Genomic DNA, 21,486 nt, shown 5'->3' on the forward strand with positions numbered 1-21,486 from the left:
TCAGCCCGCTCGTTGTACGTTTTTGATAAACTCCTCTATCTTTATAATGCTTGCTGACCCCCTTAAGTTTGAGAAGTCTGACTTCTCATAAATCTTCCACAAACATACTTCCAGCTGCACCTTGGAAATGTGGTGGAGTGTCGATGTCCATTGATTCATCCAGTTCAATTTAAAAGCAGCAGCAATCTAAAACTTCAAACAATTAAAAAGTTATTTTTTAATTTTTTTTCTTCATCTTGTTAAACCCTAAACAAAAAAATATGAGCCCTAAATTTATTTCAGGGTCAACCAAGCATGAGACGGTCATAAATAAACATCATTACATCACCTAGACAATATAAGATAAAACAATATTAAAACACCTAGGTCATAAGTAAACAACATTAAATCACCTAGGTAGGTCATAAGCAAACAACACTAAATCACGTAAGGAAGTCTAACAAATCAAATATCAACTCATTAAATTCAAATACAAGTTATAGACACTCATTAAATTCAAATAATTTGCTTAAAAGTTACGCCATTACCTCCAAAAGCCAAGAAATCCAAATGTTCTTTCAAAACCACCGTCGCACATGTTAAAATGATAAAGGATCCTTCATTTTTATATTTATCTGTGTTGGGCCAGTATCTTCTTTTTGTTTGCTATGGACCGGGCCCCATTTAATAGTTACATGTACTTTTCTTTTATTGAATATAAATAATATAAAGTAAAAAATGCACAGGTGCAAGAAACCGGTTTTAAACTCAAACTGAACCGGTTTATAAACACAATTCTGTATCAGGTGTGTAGTGCTTTCTTATGTCCTCAAATGGCTTACCCAAATGGTGTTAGGGTTTGATGGTTGAACAGGTCTAGGCGTCTAGGGTTTGGTGGTGATGGGGATGGATTGGCAGTTGGTGGCGGCTGGCTGGTGGTGTTGCTATTGCTGCTGGTGATTGATTTATTGTTGAGGTTTGTAGCCATTGGAATTGAGGTTTTGGTGATGGTTCTTGGTGAAACAACAACCCATTGTTGCAGAACACGAAAAGATTGAAAATGGTGTGGATGGAATTCGGGGGAAAAAGAAGATGGAAAAGTAGGAGGCGAGTTGGGGTATAATTGTAAGAATGCAGCTTTCTTTTCTTTTTCTTTCATCTCGAGAACACATAAAATGTTTAATTTTCGTTCATTTCTTTTAAACTCGGGAACACAAAATGAAATCACATTTTACATTTTATTTCCCTTCAAACTTTCTTTCCTTTCTTTTCTCTTGTTAAATGAATCTTGAGAATACAACCTTAAAGCTTAAATGATACCTCCTGAGTTGTTTAGATTAAACTTAAGGTACTATTGAAATAATATAATTTTTTTAATCGCATATTACATGTTAAAATCAAGAAGTTCAATTGAATTAAATATTAATTAATAAAGATGCTAGAAAAAAAGGATTAGCAGCAGAGAACAACAATCGAGTGTGAAAATCTAAATCAAACCTCATTTTTTTTTATTATACCGTAGTGCTGAATTTTGGGGTTGAAATCGATTGCTTTGGATCCGATTAAAACCAAAAATGAAAGTTAAACATCAGAGAAATCTCAAAACTTGGTATTGGTTTTGGAAGTCGGAACGTGGAGATTAGCGATTTTATTTTAGAGCGAAAATTTAAGAAAGGTGAAACCCCATCATTTCACATTTTATAGCGGAGAATTGAAAGTGGTATAATTTTGTCATGGAATTTATAATTGAGGATTAAAATAACGAATTAAAATGGAGGGAAACTATGGAGAAAAGGTGGGAAATTTTGGAAGTGGAGGGAAATTAGGGAAAAAAGATGGGAAATTTTGGAAGTGGATGGAAATGAATAATTGATTAAAAAAAACTTAATATATAAATAGCTAAGCAAACGGGTCTTACTCTTCATATCCGACTTGACTAGAACTCGATTAATGGTATTCTTAGCATTCGAGTATTGACTCTATTCTAATATAACTGGATATAATCAATTTGGGTGTACTAGTTCTCACAGATATTATCCGGTTTATGCTCAACCTCAAAAAACAAAAAAATAATTATATTTGAGTTTGTAATTAGAATTCATAAAACAAAAATAAATTGTATTTTTTTTTAATTTCAAATTACTACATCCTTGAATTTTTAACCAACTAAGTTCATAAAACAAACTGGTAAAATCCAAAATATTTTAAAACTAATGTTTTACCCGGTGCGTTGCACCAGGACAAGTCGGTAAAAGAAGAGTGATAGTAAACTCAAGCATTTTCTGTCGTAAGTAGGGGGTGGCAAAACAAACCCAAATGTTTTATCTCTTTCTACCCAAAAAAAAAATCAAAACATTTACACTGCATTCTTGAGTTTTTTATTTAAGGGATTGGAAAAGAAAAGATAAGAAAATTTTTCTTTTTTTATTCTTGAGTTTTTTCATTAAAAGAAAAGAAAGAGAATGGAATGAAAAGTTAAGCCTTTTTTCCTTCAAAACTTTTCTACCAAATATGGCCGGATTGTGAATGAAAGTTTATATCTTATTACCATATTACCAATTTACCCTATCTTATTTCTCTTTTCCATGTTGCTATTCTTATTTCTCTTTTCCATGTTGCTATGAGAACATAATTGTAAAATTACAAATTTTTTTCCTGTCTTTTCTTTTCAATGTAACTCAAGAATGTATTTTAAGTATATAATTTCTTTTCCTTTCTTCTCTATCCGATCTTATCATTTCTTTTCCTTGTATTTTAAACCCGAAAATGCAGTGTTACGTATCTCTTTCTTTCAACTTTAACTATGGACGTAATCTTTTCTCATGTCATGATTACATTAAAGCAAACTATATAACTACAAATTCTCTACAAAATACAAATCAACATAACATATAGTAACTACACTGATCTGTTCATAATAACATTAAACAATATCACTTATTTATAAACCATTCATAGTATCACTATTATTTCGAAATATAACAGAAACACTTATTATTTCTGTTAATCATTAAACGTGTTACACACACGTCTAATCTCTCCTCTTCGACCGGTCTTAACTCCGATTCGACCCATTTTCACCATGGACTCGACAAAATCAGCTTCAAAAGATGGTAGGAATGATTGGTTGGTAAATCCCAAATACGAGTCCAGAATACGTCTAGTCACTGGATCGTCCATCAGCTCCGCATCAGATTGCAACACTGCAAAGCCGTTCCTGATGTTTTCTAGGATTTGAGTGTCAAAAGTCTCACCGCTATTATGATCCATCGGTACCCTGGAATTTATGTCTCCATTTGGAGGGCAGGCGTCCATCAGTTCTGGAAGAAGATCCTCATCTATGCTCGGGTCTGGACCACCGCGCGGCGAGGAATTGTAGAGCCGATCCATAAGGAAGAAGCACGCGGTTGTACCAATAGTATGGGCACCTAAAAGTAACGTTTTGTCATCATAAAGTAAATAAATAATAGTCATGAATTAATTACTTCTCTCATTGTGTTTGACATTTTGAATCAAAACAAATATTTACGTATATCTATAGCTTAATTAATAAACATGCTGGTCCTATCATTTTTTTTCAAAGTAAACAATGTTCATGTTTTGCATGCACTTGCTAGGGTTTTTATAAACTATAAGACATTTCTAGCATAAATATTTGTTTTGATTCAAAATGTCAAACACAATGAGAGAAGTAATTAACCTTAGCTATAAACATTTAAAGTATCATATACTCCGTAATATTTTTTTTTCTTAAACATAAAATTGTTTTAGTAAATGAGCTATATATTTATACTTCTATAATATAAAACAAAAAAAGTAATAAAAAAAGGGACTAATGCCCCCTACCCCCCTTAAAAGGTCCGTCCATGCATTCATGCAAGTCACCATCGATCTTTTTCCTTTTGCATGACGAACTTATGTCATCTGGGATACTTTTACCCAATTAAGATGTTCCAACCCCCAGGTTTATTAAAGGTTTTGTTTTTGTCAATAGACCACCAACCCCATTGGTTAACGTACAGTATCAATTATTTTTCGACCATTTTTTAGATTTCGTGTTTGATTGATCATGGAACATGTTAGAAAACGCCTCCAAGTTTATACCTCTCAAAATGTCTACCAACTATACATCACCAAAATCTGCATGGGATATAGATATATACATAGATATCCAGTATATGTATATATGTATATAGAGAGAAAATGAAAGATAAGATTACCATTGAGAACCACAAGGTGTTTAACATTAAGCCCTTTCTCAAAGAACTTGTGTTTCAGAAGCTTAACTGAGTCTCTAAAATCAGGCATCCTGGCAGCCAATGATTTATTTGAAACAAATCCATCTCTTCTACCAGTTTCAACTTCATAAAATGGCCCAAAACTCTATAGATCAACCAAACACAAAGATAAAAAATAATCCACACAAACACACAAAAGGCCGCAAGTTCCTGACCAATTTTTTTAACTAAAAAACAAATAGTTTATGGTGATAAGTTAATGAATGTGGCTGATCTGTCAATGATAATCTCAACTTTGAAATATTTATCACTAATCCACCAGTGATTATCAAAGGATACTGATGTGGTTTATTTTCATTTTCTACGATTTGGCTTTTTGTATAATCCCTTGGCGAGACCAATTACTTGCATATATGGCATTCGTCGTTAATAGATGTTTTCAAAATGTGGTACCATCAAAAAAGGTCATGAAATTAGCAACCGAATACTATTGTGGCAAAACTATCACAAGCCGCCTTTTTCCCAAAGATTTGCCACAGTTTTGATGTCCTAAAAAAGCAGTTTTCTAGTAGTGAATAAAGATTGGATGGAAAAACAGAGACCTCATTCAAATCGGTCACAAACAAACAACTAAAAGATGGAAAAGATAATCTAAAACTAAAGATCAAATTTTATTTGCAAAACAATCGCTAAGAACGCAAAATAAAATAAGAAGTTATTTTCCGGTCGCCCATGTCTCAAAAAGTGAAAAAGTCAAAATAAAAGTAATGGTCACAAAACGTTGAAGAAAAAAAATAACAACTTACCAAGAAATAAAAATTTGAAATGTCAAGTATTTAATAAGAAGAATAAGAAGGGATGATAAACTATCATTTAATCAGGGCCGGTTACGAGGATTCAAGTACTCTATATGAGCCGGAAAAAGGCCCAAACAAATATAAACAATTTTCTTTAAAAGACAATATAGCAATCAGTGGCGATGTTTGGACATACACGTCAAGGGGGGCGGACTCAATATTTATAAAAAAATCATAAACTAGAGGGGATGAGCTCAAATTTCGCTCGTAAATGGATAAATTTACACTATGTATAAAAATTTTAGGCCGAAAAAAAATAAATTTACACTACTGAGCGAAAAACGGAGGGGTCGAGCTCAAAATTTCGGTCAAAAACGGGTAATTTACACTATGTATACAAATTTTCAGCTGAAAAGAGATAAATTTACACTACTGAGCGAAAAACGGAGGGGGCCGGACTCAACATTTCGGTCAGATACGGAATTTACACTATGTATAAAAATTTTTGACTGTAAAAGAATAAATTTACACTACCAAGCGAAAAAACGGAGGGGGCCGGGGCCACCCCTGGCCCCCACCAACCTACGCCCCCTGGTAGCAATAAACATACCAAAATCACAATATTAAAATAACATACCGTAATAACTAACCGAAAAAAAGACCCGAACGAATTATATGAATTTTTTTTTAATGTATTGTAATTATTATTTAAGGTTCATGAGTCGATTTTTTTACTGGACCCAACCAATAACTATTCGTTTTTAATTTTTATAAAGGATGCTCTTAAATTTGAAGGTTGTTTATATATGAAGCGTCCAATAAGTTTTTTTAGTTTTATATTAAAAAAAGTATATATAAATTTTGTGCCCAGAAAAAAAAAATACCCCCACCCGATGTCCTGTTTGCCCATGCTTAGGGTCAACTATGCATGTAACATTTGGTAATTTGTTTAGGCTCTACGTCTACCTTCTCCCACCCTTCTTCATATAAGGGAAAAAATTAAGTATTATAGCGTATATTTGGTATGAGGTAATGAAATATTGAAGAGAATATGAAATGCATGAGGGAATGGCCTAGGAAATGAAATATATCATTATCGTTCATTTGTCGTGTTTAATTAACCTATAAGAATGAAATAAACCATATCTTATGTTGTTTCGTGGCGCCAAAAAAATAAGAAACATGAATGAAATACAAATGACAAAATTACCCTTACCACAAATTAAACAGAATTCACCAAAATAAAAAAATGGTGATTGTGGTTGTAGTAGCAGCACCAGTAGTGGCTTTGTTGGTCAGGCAACAACGGTGGTGGTAACAAAGGTGACGGTTGTCGCAGCGACTATAGTGGTGGTTGTGATCAGGCAACGCCATTCCATTCAGGGGTGGCTCGTGAGACAACGAAAACAAGTTAGGGGTTTAGGCCTACACTTAATTAAGGCATCCAAGTCCAAAAAAAAAAATTATATCTAGATATGTTAAATTCAAAGTAATAATGTATTAGTGTGGTGGGTAGGCTTGGCTGTTACTAAAGTATAAGTTATAAGTTTAAAGCTTGTAATAAACAAAAAAATATTTTCTTAATAATTGTCATGAAAAGGCGACCAAATCTTGTTTTAATTTAGGCATTCACATTCGTTATGCCAGACACTGATTCCATTAATAATAAATTATAATTTAGTTATCTATTGTGTTTTGTTGATAAAGATAATTATATATTTAGGTTTTAACTTTTCATTGCTCAATTATTATTTGTATGTTAACAACAGATATTTTGTCAATTGTCATTCCGTTATATATTCCGCATCTGAAAAGACTGTTCTATGCATGTTTGTAGATTTCTTTTCGTGAATAAGTCAAGTGAACGTTTAGAAGATTGATAAAGTGAATAGTTATATACAATATTTAAGAAGATAAGCTGCTTGTTAAAGAGAAAACACCCTTTAATAATGTATATATAAAAGTGTTTTAATTGCTTTTCTAGTCACACCAAATGTGTCACACCATCTTTGGTTAGCTAAAATCTCAAAATGAAGCTAATAGTAATACTATTCAAGATTATAATCATAATTGAATCTTTATTGAAGAGAACATGGTGCTTCTTAGACAATTAATTCACCATGTACCGCAATACCCTAGCATATATATACTAGATAAGGACACAACAAATCACTACGAAGGTGGAAACCTATGTAGGATGGCACTTGCATAAAGAAATGATGAGATCGATCGGTTTTCGGGAATCTAATTCCTAGCTAATTAAATTACAAGGAGAATTCCACACTAAAGTAGTAAAGTGTGACATTCAAATAATAGAGGAATGTGGAATGTAACCAAAGTTTACATTTAGGGAAAATCAAGAAAACATACATTTTGGTCTAGTGTTTGCAAAAATAGACATTAACTTCAGCACACTTAGAAATAAACATATTCAAAACCAACTAATCAGAAAAGGGCCAACTATCCCCACACCATTTGACATCTAATCCCACATCGCGAGCTAACGCTCATCCACACACACAATGGTCGTCCAAATAGACGTATAAGGGTTGCCTTCATTTACTAACACATAGGAGACCATCGGATGGGCACAAACGCACGGTCATCAATAGGTAGTCAAAACGACCATCATATACAACATAAACAGTCATTTGTGTTCTCTGCCGATGATTGGTTATAAGAATAACGTACGATTGTCTCCAGACATATTAGACGCCCTCGAGCTCATACTGGGTGGTCATTTGCTTTTTTAACTTTTTGTTAATTTACTGAGATGACCATAGGATTTATTTATTGGAAGTTAATCCTGATCTAGGTGGCTTCACATGTAAAGCAAAGCCGATCAAGAATAAGTTGGAGTCAGTCCATTTGTGTTTATCAAGTTGTTGGGTCTAGAATCTAGATGTATAGTATTAGTATTCGATTTAATAGTCGATCTATGCATGATTATAGGTTTAATCAGCTATGTAAAGGGTTTGAGTCATACTGTCATAGTATGTTATGTTTTGTTCTAGTTTAAATACCGCGTCCATATTTTGGTTTGGAATTGGGTCAAGCTTGTGAGTCGTGTTTTGTTTTTTCGGTTAATGCAACAAAGATTCTAACAAGGTGTTAATTTGTTCAAACATCATGTTTTATTGCTACATAGCGCTAGATCCAACGCATCCTAGGATAATAAAGATCACTAAGAGGAACTATGAGATGAGTTCTTATATCAACAGCAATCATACCATATTAAACAGTGAAAATACAATATAAGGAAACACTACAGTCCAGCAGAGCCTATCCACTTGGTTAATGCAAAAGTAATGGCCATAGCCATCCACCCTCCAACCAGAACTCTCAAACAAGACTTCATTACAGGTGTCCTGCCTAAAAAGGCTCCAACCCACCCAAAAATCACAAGCGCCAAGCTCACCGTGGCTACAACCACACCTAACCGAACCTTATGGTCCACTATAAAGGCTGCAGCAAGTAAGGGCATGATGGCTCCTAACATAAATGCAAAGGCTGATGCTGCTGCAGCCTGAACTGGATTCGGCAGTGCTTCGTTCTCACTTTCCTGATCATTGTTTCCAGATATTCTTCTATCTCTATTCATCTGAGCCACCTCAACGTCTCGTTGAGAGTACACCGAAACAAACTCACCAACTGCCATGCTACATGCACCAGCAACTAAACCAGCAAAGCCTGTGAGAATCATGGCTCTCACATCATGTTTCACAGCTCCAACGCCCATCATCAGGGACGATACAGAAACCAAACCATCCGTAGCTCCAAGAACAGCAGCACGAAGCCACTGTCCCCTTTGCGAGTAGTCAAATTCGCACTCTTCCGTATCATGTTGGGATTTGTTTTCAGAAACCGGAATGCATAGATCGTTTTTTGCAGACATGATGATGAAACTAGGATATTGGTACCACTTGTGGAAGTTAAGAGTCCCTCATATATATAGTATCTATATATGTATATGTGTGTGGGTCTGCATATGGTATATATTAGTCTATGGTGATCAATGAGTCGACTGTCGATCGTGCACAAAGTTAAAGATAGTGTGTAATCCACAAGCTTGTGAAAACCATATTTAAATAAAGCATCTCAAGAAAGAGATATTTGGATGCTTACTATACAAAATGAAAAGGAGCCAAGACTACATGCAAAAAAGCTTGAAAGATGTATCACTACTTAAATAATTCAAGACTTGTGGAATCCACACGACTGCCACCATTAATCACTAGACCTTTAAATTAGGAAAACATTAAAAGCTATTTATAAAGAAAGAGAGAAGGAGATGTGACTTTAATTAGGTCCCAAGTAGTGGGATATACGTATATAAAAGGAAATGAAAACCAAACAAAAAAAGGTTTTATGGAATTAATCAAAAACTTACACAATAGGGAAATGTAAATATATACTAGCTAGCTACCAACTCAAAGATAAAAAAATATCTTTAGTAACAAAAAGATCAACCAAAAAAATCTATAAGTTGGAATTCAAATTGTTTGGATGATCTTGATCTTCAAGCAATTGTTTTGGTCTTCTAATTCTTATCTTTTTGTCACGTTATTGCCAACAATTTTAACTTATCGTTCTAAATAGATTAATAGAATAGACGTGGCATTTATGACCCATTTACGAAACGAAATAGTTTTATAATTTTTATATAGTTAAATGTATTGCAATTGTAACAAATATGGAGTGGAAGCTTTAGAAAGTTTAATTTATGTGTTAATTAATACGGCTTATTATTTGTATACTCTTGGCAAAACCAACATAGGAGAGATTATTTGTTCATAAGAAATGTCTCATCTCAAATATAACCAATGCGTTTTAGGCTTTAGTTGGATGTGTGAAGTAGATGAAAACTTGTGTGCTCCGGTGGGAATATTGGTGGTATAAGGGACCAGATGTTACATTATTTTTTTAATCGTGTTTAGGAATCTTGTCAATAATGGTGTTAAACTTTTCGTGTAATTTATGTTATTGAATTGGTTACCTATAACCATGTTAAACCTGTCATATCATATAACCTACTTATTAAACATGTCCGTGTTAGTATTTAAGAAAAATGACAAGTACATTTAAACTAGTCGTGAGATATGTGTCGTGTCATGTTCCACCCGTTAGACAACACTACAATTTTTTTCCTGTTGTAACCAGAAGATGAAGTGATCGAGTAGCTTACTTTGTACCATAGAGGTAGCATGAGTTTATAAAACTACAAAGGGTCAGTTCAAGCATGAGTTAACATATAAACCCAGTGGCTTTTAATTATTAGCAAATGTCCAAGTGTACATTTAAAAGTTGTCCATGCATACCTACAGAACACTTGGTAAACTCAGTAAAGATCACTCAAAAGGGAGCTTGATAAAAAAAACATTTCAAAACTTAACAATAATCTGGTATTAAACTACAGTCCAGTAGCACCTATCCATTTTGTGAGTCCAAAAGTAATGCCCATAGCCATCCACCCTCCAACCACAATCCTTAAACAAGACTTCAATACCGGAGTCCTCCCTAAATACGCTCCAATCCACCCGAAAACCACAAGAGCCAAGCTCACTGTGGCCACCACCACACCGAGCCTAACCTTATGGTCCACTATAAAAGCAGCAGCAAGTAAGGGCACCATGGCCCCCAACATAAATGCAACAGCTGATGCTAGAGCCGCCTGAACGGGATTCGGGAGTGTTTCCTTCTCGGTTCTGTTATCTCTCTTCATCTGAGCCACTTCAACATCTCGTTGGGAGCATACCGAAACAAACTCACCAATTGCCATGCTACATGCACCAGCAACTAAACCAGCAAAGCCTGTAAGAATCATGGCTCTCACATCATGTTTCACAGCTCCAACTCCTATCATCAGGGACGATACAGAAACCAAACCATCCGTCGCTCCGAGAACAGCAGCACGAAGCCACTGGCCCCTTTGTGAGTAGTCGAAATCTTCCTCGGAAACCGGAATGCATACATCATTTTGTGCAGCCATTTTGGTGCAAGAAGATATTAATATTATGCCACAGAGAGTGATAAAATGAAGTAAGTTGTGAAAGATTGAGTCCCTCATACAGGATATATATAGTATGTATGCTTGGGTCTACATTCCCACATAATCTATATGTTAACTGTAGATAGTGCAGAAAGTTAAAAATAGTGTACAACCCATAAGCCCCAAAGTATAATAATTACAATTATTCCAAGAAATAGATAGAATCCTGTCTGTCCCCATGCTGACAGTCTTTCAACTTACAAATGCCTTTGCATAATGTTCTTGATTATTTTCTACTACTCTACTTTGCAACAGGTAAATCCGGTAATGAAATTTATATATAGCATGTTATCATCTATCCTTGTACATAACTGAGATGAGATGAAAATGTGATCATCTTCCATTTCTTAAGTCTTTTAACACTTGTGTTCTGATTTCTTCATGCTAGTTCGATCAACAAATTTTGAGAACTTGAGTACTTGACCATTAATTATATTAGAGTAAAGTGTCATTTTCATCCTTGTGGTTTGACAAATAATGCGAATTTAGTCCAAAAAGTTTATTTTTTGGATATGGACCCTCCACATTTCCCAGTTCTTGCCAATTACGACCAAATCACTAACCCCGTTAAATTTAATCGTTAAGTCAAGGGTAGACATGTCTTTTCACTCTTTCTTTATTATAATACTTACTTCAGTGAACTGCGATTTTCATCCTTGTGGTTTGTCCAAATCTGCGATTTTGGTCTAATAGTTTCAAGTTTACAATTTTCTTCCTTTTAGTTTCATTTCACTTGCAATTAAACCCGAATTTATTAACCTCGTTAAGTTTAATCTATAACCCATTTGCGTGCCTCTCACGTGACAACCAGGTTTGTAGTTTTTCTCCCCAAATAAACCTCAGTCCTAATTCGCAAGGCCATCACGTGAGGGGCTGGGGTGTATTTGGGGGAAAAGGAAAAAACAAGGAACAAAACTGCCCCATCACGTGAAGGGCATACCGATGGGTTTAACGACCAGACTTAATGAGATTAGGGAATTCGGATTTAATTGCAAGTGAAATGAAACCACAGAGAAGAAAATTGCAAACTTGAAACTATTAGACTAAAACCGCAGATTTGAACAAACCACAAGGACGAAAATCGCAGTTCACTGAAATACGTATTATAATAAAGAAAGAGTGAAAATACATGTATACCCCTGACTTAACGATTAAATTTAACGGGGTTAGTGATTTGTATGTAATTGACAAGAACTGGGAAACGTGAAGGGTCCATATGCAAAAAATAAACTTTTTGGACTAAATTCGCATTATTTGTTAAACCACAAGGACGAAAATGGCACTTTACTCATTATATATTCATTCCTTAAACCAACCTATCCTATTCAAAGTATTCATGCTAGTTAACGTTTTGATCTTCAAAGTGCAAGCAGACCAAAAAAAAACAAACTATCAACAGTTCCACAAGAGGAGACTCTATACAGGGGTGAACCAAAATTAACCATAACCGGACAAAACCGACGGTTATGGTTAAGTGAATATGATTAATTGACCATGCGGTTATGATTACGGTTTAAGTGTCTCCGTTAACCGACTTTAACCGAAGCCTTTTATTTTTTATATTTTTCAAATTTTATACCTCTAATTTTTTTTTTTTTTTTTTTTTGAGAATTGCTTGCACATTTGATCACTCCCTTGATGAATTCATAAAACGACAAAACTAGCTACAGAAGAGAGGACTCCTAGTGACAATGAGGAATTTTTATTTTTTTTTACAATAAAGTGGCAGGCAAACGGGCAACAAGCTACGCCGCAACCCCTTTTGAATAGCAAAACCAATCCTGCTAAAAACGAAGCTTTGGGACCTAGAAGCTGAAGTGGTTCCGACTACGACGCGCTGAACCCTACTAAAAAATTTCACAGCCTCTGGGCCAGAAAACCAAATGTATCAAAGGCAAATGGTAGAAAGCCATGTTGATTATCTAAACAAGCTTTCTCTTATTTAGCAACTTTGCCCGATTCAGCCTTCAACGCAGCCTGACCCACAACAAACCCACGGTCCCTGAGCCCAACAAGAGGAGACACTCCTGTAAGATCCACACAGGCGTGTTTCCCCCCTGCCCACCCAAACACAAGAATATCAGCTGGTCGTAAAGTAGACCTCCCTTCAAGAGGATCCGTGAGAAAGTTAACAGAAGCCTCCTTTTTAGCAGAAATCCCTGCCCGTTTAAGAACATCCCTAACCAAATCATGTCTGTATTTAAAGCCAGACAATTCTTTGCAATGCACCGCATGGTCACCAAAAGAATCCAAACAGACCTTGCGACAAATTGGGCAAGGTTCATCAGGCAGGAACATAGGGATCATTAACCGGTACTTAAGTATAGTCCGATACTCCAAACCCGACATACGTTGGCCTAATCCTTCAATGGGGATGGCCGTCAGAAAATCCTGGGCCCGAGGAGCCCGAAGGCATTCAAACATCGCCTTTTGGCGAGGGGATAGATCAAACTTCACTTCTAAACTCTTGACGATTCCACTAAATAAGGCACTCGCCACAACATGTTGGGCTTTAGGGGGGGCGGTGTCCTTATTAGAGAACCCGCTAAGATCAAAATCTGGAAGTGAAGCACGTAAACGATCCATCGCACACCCATAATCAGAGTCCAACCCATAAATATCACAGCCCCGAAGAATATGGTCTTGCAAACACCACGACTGTGCTCTCGAAGCCACAAAAGCATATGTAGATACATCCTCTGCCGAACAGAGACCCAACCCCCCATAACGGGTCGGAAGTGATGCTAACCTCCATTGGAGATCCCCAAAGAACGGACCTCCACAAACCACGATGTCCTCAATCGCCCTTCGAAGACCATTGTCAAATATAGAAACAGCTTCCCCACATACATAGGTTGGCACGTTCTCAAACCGAACAAAAGCTTAGCGACTCCCATACATGAGCGAAGCAAAAGAAGCTCGCATTGAGGATCCCGAAGTCTTGGGAGACAGCTCATCAGTTCCACAGCGCTAGATGCCCTTTTCATAGCCAAACTGCTGATAAACCCCGCATCCAGGCTTACAGCACCACCAAGGAGTTTCACGCCAAGCACCGACCTTCCAATCCCGCAAGGGAACAACCCATCCTGTACCTTCACCCCATTGCATGTTGGCCAAAATAACTCTGTTTTCTTAACGTTTAATTCAAGACCCAAACGAGGACCCTCAGACCTGATAATATCTAAAGCTTTGGCCACCTCTCTAGTATCCCCGATAATCGTGTCATCATCCAAGTACCAAGCATGAAAGAGAAGCTTGCACCGATCTCTGATTTGGTGAACAAGTGGGTGCAAATTAAGGCAAAAAGGAGAGGCCCAAGAGGATCCCCCTGTTGAACCCCAGTAGTGGATTTAATGTAAGTATCACCCACATATAACCTAGCCGACTGCCCATATAAAAAATCCACCCAAAGAGAAATGGAAGGACATCGACTCCGGACCTCATGTAGAAGGGTCGTCCTATCTACTAAGTTGAAGGCATTGGAGAAATCAACAGTAAGCATAGCCAATGACCCATCCGAATGAAACTGATTTAGAAACCTGTTCGCGCTATGGAGCACGGCCTCTGCCCCACTGGGACTCCCACCCCAAATTGAAAGTCACCGAGGTATTTAGCCATCTCCTTCCCGACACCCCTCATAGCCACCTTAGAGACCAACCTCTAATTACATCTTTTATATCTGTATTTCCATCTTCGAACATATAAATTTATGTGGCAACTGTCTATAACTTAGCTTGGAACATCATAACCGAACCAAATTCAACTAGAATAAAGGGGGAAAAAATAATAATACATTGGACAATTAACCGAACTTAACCAAAACAGACCCATAACTGATGGTTAACAAGGTTATGGTTATGATTAAACCCCCATAACCGTTGCAGACCCCTAATTGATTGTCTGTATTATATACTGTCTACTTATGAGGTGCGATCTTCTAAAGTTTTAGCCTTTAGGTGGTGTTACTAAGCACATATATAATACATTTAGTTGGATGCCCGTGGAAAAGTAATATAACTCAAGCGTATAATATAATAAAACATAAATGGAGTTTGCATTGCAGTCCATAAATAAACAAATAAAGTTATGTGGAATCCACACGACTGCCACAATTCATTCATTTTAAAATTGAAATGGTATCTCAAAAGAATATAGAAGAGAAATGGAGTGTGTGTATATATAGTCCACAAATGGTGGAAGATGATTTAAAATTGTAGTGAGTGTGTAATCCACATAACCCAGAATAAAGATGATTCACAAAAGAAGGCTACTTAATTCCCTGATATATATATGTTACACGATAGATAGAGCATATCAAGATATCACTTTTGCTATCACTAATCTAAAAATAAACACATATTAAACATAAACTAATTAGTTACATGGATGATATATAATCACATAACATATTGTTTGGTTGTATCTATTGAACACATTGTAAAATAACTCCTTAATGTTTTTGGATTATGTTGCTTTATTTTTGGTTTTTTACGTCACGAGTGAAGATGATTGATTATGTTACTCTATTTTTAGCATTCGACTCTTTTAAAATTATACTTGTTTACGCATTGTGTTTTCGGATTATGTTGTTTAATTTTACTAGTAAATAATCGTTTGGAAATCTGAATAACTTATTAACCCGGCCCGATAAAACCACAACCTGAATAACCAAAACCATATATGTAACACCGATAGAGATTCGGACGGGTTTCATATATCATCTTAAAATTCCAAAACCCAAATAACCCGACCCAGAAAACTTGAAACTCAAAGAACACTCCTATGCCCTAGGTTACAGTGAGTTGCTGTCTTGAATGAATCCCCACTATCAAATGTTAGTAAACTTGCAAGTCCTAACAAATTCTCTTGCATATACAACAAGAGGCTAAACTTGAAACTCAAGGCTAAATTCAATATTTCAATTTGGGCCACAAGGCTAAATTCAAAAGGCCCGGCTAATAAATAGGACATACATCATGTTTATTTTCTTCCTTATCTAAACCTAATAGCAACACCAGCCGCCGCCACTCACTAGTATAGGTGCGAACCGTAACCGGTATATGAGAAGCCTGTTCCTAAAGGGATTTTCACATAGAAATCGGTTTACAGAATATAGGCTAATATGGATAGTGTTAATAAAGTTATTTTCAATAGGTTATTATCAGTTAACCGGTTAATAACCGAACCAGTTAAATAGGTTAGGGATTTTCCACTAAAAAACCGGTAAGAAATCATAACTGGTTTTGACTGTTTGACCAATAACTGATTACGGCTAGTAACCAATATATCAAAAAACGATACGACTGTATATGTGTCTCTAGCCAATAGAAGCAGCACTATCGCCAACCAGATGGGTCAATGATCTAGAAAACACCAACTTTAGATGCTTGTCTTCTATATAAAATTTAATTGTTCCGATGGTTGGCGGACCCGACGGCTAGGGGTGAGCAGAAAACCGAAAATACCGAACCGAATTAACCGAATTAACCGAAAATACCGAACCGAAGCATTAACCGACGGTTTTTTTTTTTTTTTTTTTTTGGAAAACCGAAATTTCGGTTTCGGTTCGGTTACCCATTTCAAAAATACCGAAAAAACCCGAACCGAACCGATTAACTTGGTATATTAAAATAAATAATTTAAATGATTATTAAATATATTTATACTAAGCCATATGCAACAACAACCGAAACAAATTAGGAGTTTGTTGGTTCAATAGATTTGTAAGAGAAATTAGAGTTTGTGAAAGGAATAGTAAATGTTAATATTTATTTTTGTATATAGAAACTAGTTGCATAAAACAATTAATAGAACAAAAAAAAACAAGAAAAAATAAAAAAAAAACGAATATAACCGAACCGAAACTGAAAACCGAAACCGAACGGTTTTTATATATGAAAAAACCGAATTTTCGGTTTCGGTTTCACCTAAAAACCGAACCGAACCGAACCGTGCTCAGCCCGCCCTACCGACGGCTAACACTTTAGATGCGCCCTTATACTTAACTATTAACATTTATTTCTTACACAATAAAAGGTGGTGTGCATATTTGTGTGAAGTCATTCAAGAAGGCAACATGTGGTATCCAGTTCATTATAAATGATTTTAGACGAATAATACTTTAGATGCACCATCATAATCACCCAAGAACGCATCACACCTAGGCATATAGACACAATTGTAATTGGTTTAACGCTCACATTGTAATGAACACACCAATATAATAATGGTGCGTCAATATGCCCGTTTTTGAGAAAAGTATATAAAGTAATTAATAATAATATTATTATAATAATAATAATATTATTATTATTATTATAATAAAATCATTTATTATAATTTTTCTAAAAACAATTATAAAGTATATAAAAACTATGAGTTCTAAAAAACTGATAAAACTATATATAATTAAGAGAGATCAATAATAACTTTTTTTTAACCATTTACAATCTTATCACCACTTAACCATGCCTTCCTGGAGTTATGATTGTAAAATATCCTTTTTGTTTTTATTTTCACAAAAGAAATTGAACCTTTATATTGATTGCAAAACCTTTGCAGAAAAGCCTATATCTGGAGAGGCAGAAATCTTTTGTCAAATCTGGATATTGAAACATGCAGATAAAAAAACTTTTAACACCAAAAAGAGCAAAAAAGAAGCAATCTAGTTCTTTGAAGTGAATAAATGTATTACATATAATATGGTGTGCAAACATACTAGATAAACCATTTACAAATTTATGCTCAGATCAGTGAAGGCCACTTACAAGGGAAAAGAATCAACCAAAAACAAAAATACAAACCACTGCTTTCTACGTTTAACCCCTTAACTAAGTTCATCCCACATAGTAGATACTCCATAGAAGTATCAGCATTAGCTATAGTGGCAGACTATTTCAATGTGCTATGTATTTTACCTCAAGGTGAATCAAGTTTTAATTCAATAACGATGTTAGTCTGCAAGAAATAGCTTTAAATGCGAAGGTGAATAGTGTATATGTAGATTATAGAGTATAATATAACATTATAACACAGATAACTTCTACACTTTCATGAGAATTACATAACTAGTATAATATTCTGATGCAGACGATGAACGGGGAAAATCAAAAGCGTGAACACTACATAGTGAAAATACAGTGATTACACATTTAAAATATCATGAACTGTGGAATCCTAAATATTGAAATGAGGATGAGGAGTAAGTGGTGGGAATATATTCATATTCATATAACTAAATGATATAAAAGGAGAGTGGAAGCTATACTAAAGGCAAAATATCATATCAATGGACCTTATGAAACAGCGAAGAATTCTTGTCTGCTAAAAAGTATACTTACCAATATTCCCATAAAAACCGGTACTAAATCTACTTATAAGTTGATAAAACTATCACACACAGTCAAATTATATAATCTTGATAAAGCAATTGATAAGCATGATGCTTCTCTAAAAATAACTAATTTACTATATTCCCAATATCTAACTTAAAAAGGTCATACAAAACCACTAGGAAGGTGGATAGCTGTGTAGGATAGCACTAGCATAAAGATAATAATGAATTTAGAGAATCTAATGCCAAGATTAATAAATTGGAAGAAGTGTGGACTCCACACTAAAGTTGGAACCTCAATATATGTATACTGAATGATTATAGAATCCACAAAAAACCATAATCTTTCTTTACAAGGCAAAGCTTATTTTTTGTTTGTGTTCATGTTCCTTCTTAACTTTGATCATATTTTTTATTCATAAAGTTACTGTGTCACATGGCAATTAGGAGGCACGAGGCACGGTCAACATATTCATATAAACATGTATGCCCATTTAACAACACAAACACACTTGCAGTGCAATAAAGCAGGTTTCAACGGTATACTTTTATAGTCATATCTAACGTAACCAGACCGGTAGACTCTGAAGCAAAACTTCAATTCATTAACAGACATCAACCCCTAGAGAACCCTTTGATGTTTACTTTTATTTATTGTTAATTAAAAGAATGTAACTAAAGAGCAAGTAGCAGAAAATAATCTAATTAACACATTCATAGAGACGAACAATTACTAAAGAGGTTAAAAGATCAGACAATAGAGTGATAGACACAATTATATAAATATGTAACTTGTGTTCTCGGCTCGGCTTTTAAAACACAAGCTAAAGTAGACACGAAGCACACAACAAGAACCTTTATATCTAGCTTTTCCTTGGATTAAAACTATAAGAGAGTATAGTAAATGAAAGGGATCATAATTGGACACCAATTCCAGTAACTTAAGTACCTCAGATCAAACACAAGACACAACAATGCAAAGATCAAGAGCATATTCATCTTTAACCAAAAAAGAACTGCACTCATAGAGAAGCTTCATATCATGCATATAGATGATTAACACTCAGAGATACATAGTATATTAGTACATAACTTCATTACTACCAACTGTCAGAAACTAACTACAGTTAGAATACCTGAAAACTCAAAGCTATCATTGTGAAGCAGAGCAGAGCCTCGCATCAGATAAAGTAGTGGATTCCATAGGATGATTTGAAAGATTAGATCTTGAAATTCTCTTGTATTTCAACAAAAAGCGGTTGCTATTATCAACAAACTTATCGCAAATCACAATCCCTAGCATCAGCCATGCGTTCAGTACACAAATTAGCAGTGTCCTTAACAAAAAGTGAAGGCCTTGGTTTACCTTTTCCAACTCTGTAGTACTTTAATATATATCTATTCGGCCTCATACCAATTCTTCCCACATCATTTTCTTGGCAATTGTTTTCATTAACACGCTCACACTCCCCACCATGTAAACAAACTTTACTGCTAGACCGCCTTCTAGAATAACACAACAACGGTGCACTCAAAGATCCCGAATTCTTAAAACAACCCTTCACACTCCTTCTAGAATAACACATTAACGGAACACCCAAAGTGCTAATATCCTTACCCGCACGCCTTCTCGAATAACACGCTACCACTGCATCATCCCTTCTAGAATAATGTATCAACGAAGCATCCAAACTGCGAATATCCTTACCCGCACGCCTTCTCGAATAACACTTCACCGGCACATCATCCCTTCTAGAATAACGTATCAACGAAGCATCCAAACTTCGAATATCCTTACCCACACGCCTTCTCGAATAACACGTCACCGACGCATCATCCCTTCCAACCGACCTCCCAAACCAAGCACACGTAGCTATCCTAGGCGAGCTATTAATCGCTTGGTGGAACAAAACCGCCAACTCCGCATCATCCACACCCTCCATCTCACCACCCCCTACAACTTTCCTACATCTCACAACACTCAAAATCCCTTTCGCTAACTCAACCGCATTCTTCGCAGCCACGGCTTTCATCAGCGCATTCTCACTCGCTTTCGCCGCAGCAGCAACCTTTCTTTCCACTTCCTCAGTGTTTTTAAATTTCCTCTTTCTAGCCCTAATTGAACTACTATTATTACCAAAAGCTTCAGGAATCCAACAATCAACACAAATTAGGCCTAAATCCGTACCATACTGGTTAACGCAATCCTTATGAATACAATGCTGGCAATCACTGCATTTGAAGCAATCTGTTTCACTAACAACGGTAAAACAGTACGGACAAAGCTCGGACGAGTTGACTCGTTTGGTACATTTCTTACAGAGTAACACAATGCGCCACATACTGTTCATCGGTTGAAGTCGGTGCCTAGGGTTTGTGTGGTTAACACGGACACCGCAGCCATGGCAATCGGATAAGTTAGGGTTTTGATCTTCTGTAGAAATATGTTTCATAACTAATTATTATTATAATTGTTATTAGGGTTTAAGCAAAACGGTTACAATGAGGATATTCTAGCACCTTCCAAATGGTGTTGGGATCTTTGTTTCATCCGTTTTGCAAATCTGGCCCCTTGGAATTTGTGAGTTTTCTTTTACTGGCTTCTTCTTTTACATTTGTATACAATCTTTCTTAAAAAATATGAGGTGACGAGTTACAACGAATTTGGTCAAAAATAACCGGGTTGATACGGGATTAGAGCAAAATGAGTTCGGGTACAACTGGTTGTTTTAAAAAAGTACCAACTTTGTTCGGGTTGAACGGAGTCGTTTTAGAAAGAATAAAAAAAGGTACTAAAGAAGGTTTACTTGTTATATTTTTACAATGGGCAATGTGGTCGTGGAAATGGTTGTGGAGGTAGTGGTGATGATTATTGGGAGTGAAGGCTATGGTGGTAGAGATGAAAGTGACAATGGTGACGAATGCAGCGGAAGGAATGTAGATGGGGTTGGTGGTGCCGGTAGTTAAGTGGGTGTGACAATGGTGAGCTTGTCACTGGCATGCATGGCATTGATGGTGGGGTGGCAAAGGGGAATCGGTGCTGGAGTGGTGGCGGCGGTGAAGATGGTGCTAGACTTAGGGGTGTTCAAA

At 35.8% G+C, this 21,486-nt stretch overlaps 3 pseudogenes across 1 annotated transcript; all 3 read right to left on the minus strand.

The window, feature by feature from the left end:
- Positions 1 to 2,982: 2,982 nt before the first annotated feature.
- LOC143610298 (peroxidase 43 pseudogene) lies at positions 2,983 to 7,665 on the minus strand (annotated as a pseudogene). The gene is made up of 3 exons (XR_013149564.1): positions 7,582 to 7,665; positions 4,200 to 4,362; positions 2,983 to 3,407 (listed from the first exon to the last, which is right to left on the minus strand). The product of XR_013149564.1 is annotated as a peroxidase 43 pseudogene (transcript).
- Positions 7,666 to 8,255: 590 nt separating this feature from the next.
- Positions 8,256 to 8,919, minus strand: LOC143610282 (vacuolar iron transporter homolog 4 pseudogene; annotated as a pseudogene).
- Positions 8,920 to 10,124: 1,205 nt separating this feature from the next.
- On the minus strand, positions 10,125 to 11,229 carry LOC143610281 (vacuolar iron transporter homolog 4 pseudogene; annotated as a pseudogene).
- Between the last annotated feature and the right edge of the window lie 10,257 nt (positions 11,230 to 21,486).

The sequence above is a fragment of the Bidens hawaiensis genome, unplaced genomic scaffold (genome assembly GCF_021521415.1).
Source record: "Bidens hawaiensis isolate Kalapana, Puna unplaced genomic scaffold, B.hawaiensis_p1.1 tig00025577_1, whole genome shotgun sequence".
In the NCBI taxonomy this organism is placed as follows: Eukaryota; Viridiplantae; Streptophyta; class Magnoliopsida; order Asterales; family Asteraceae; genus Bidens; species Bidens hawaiensis.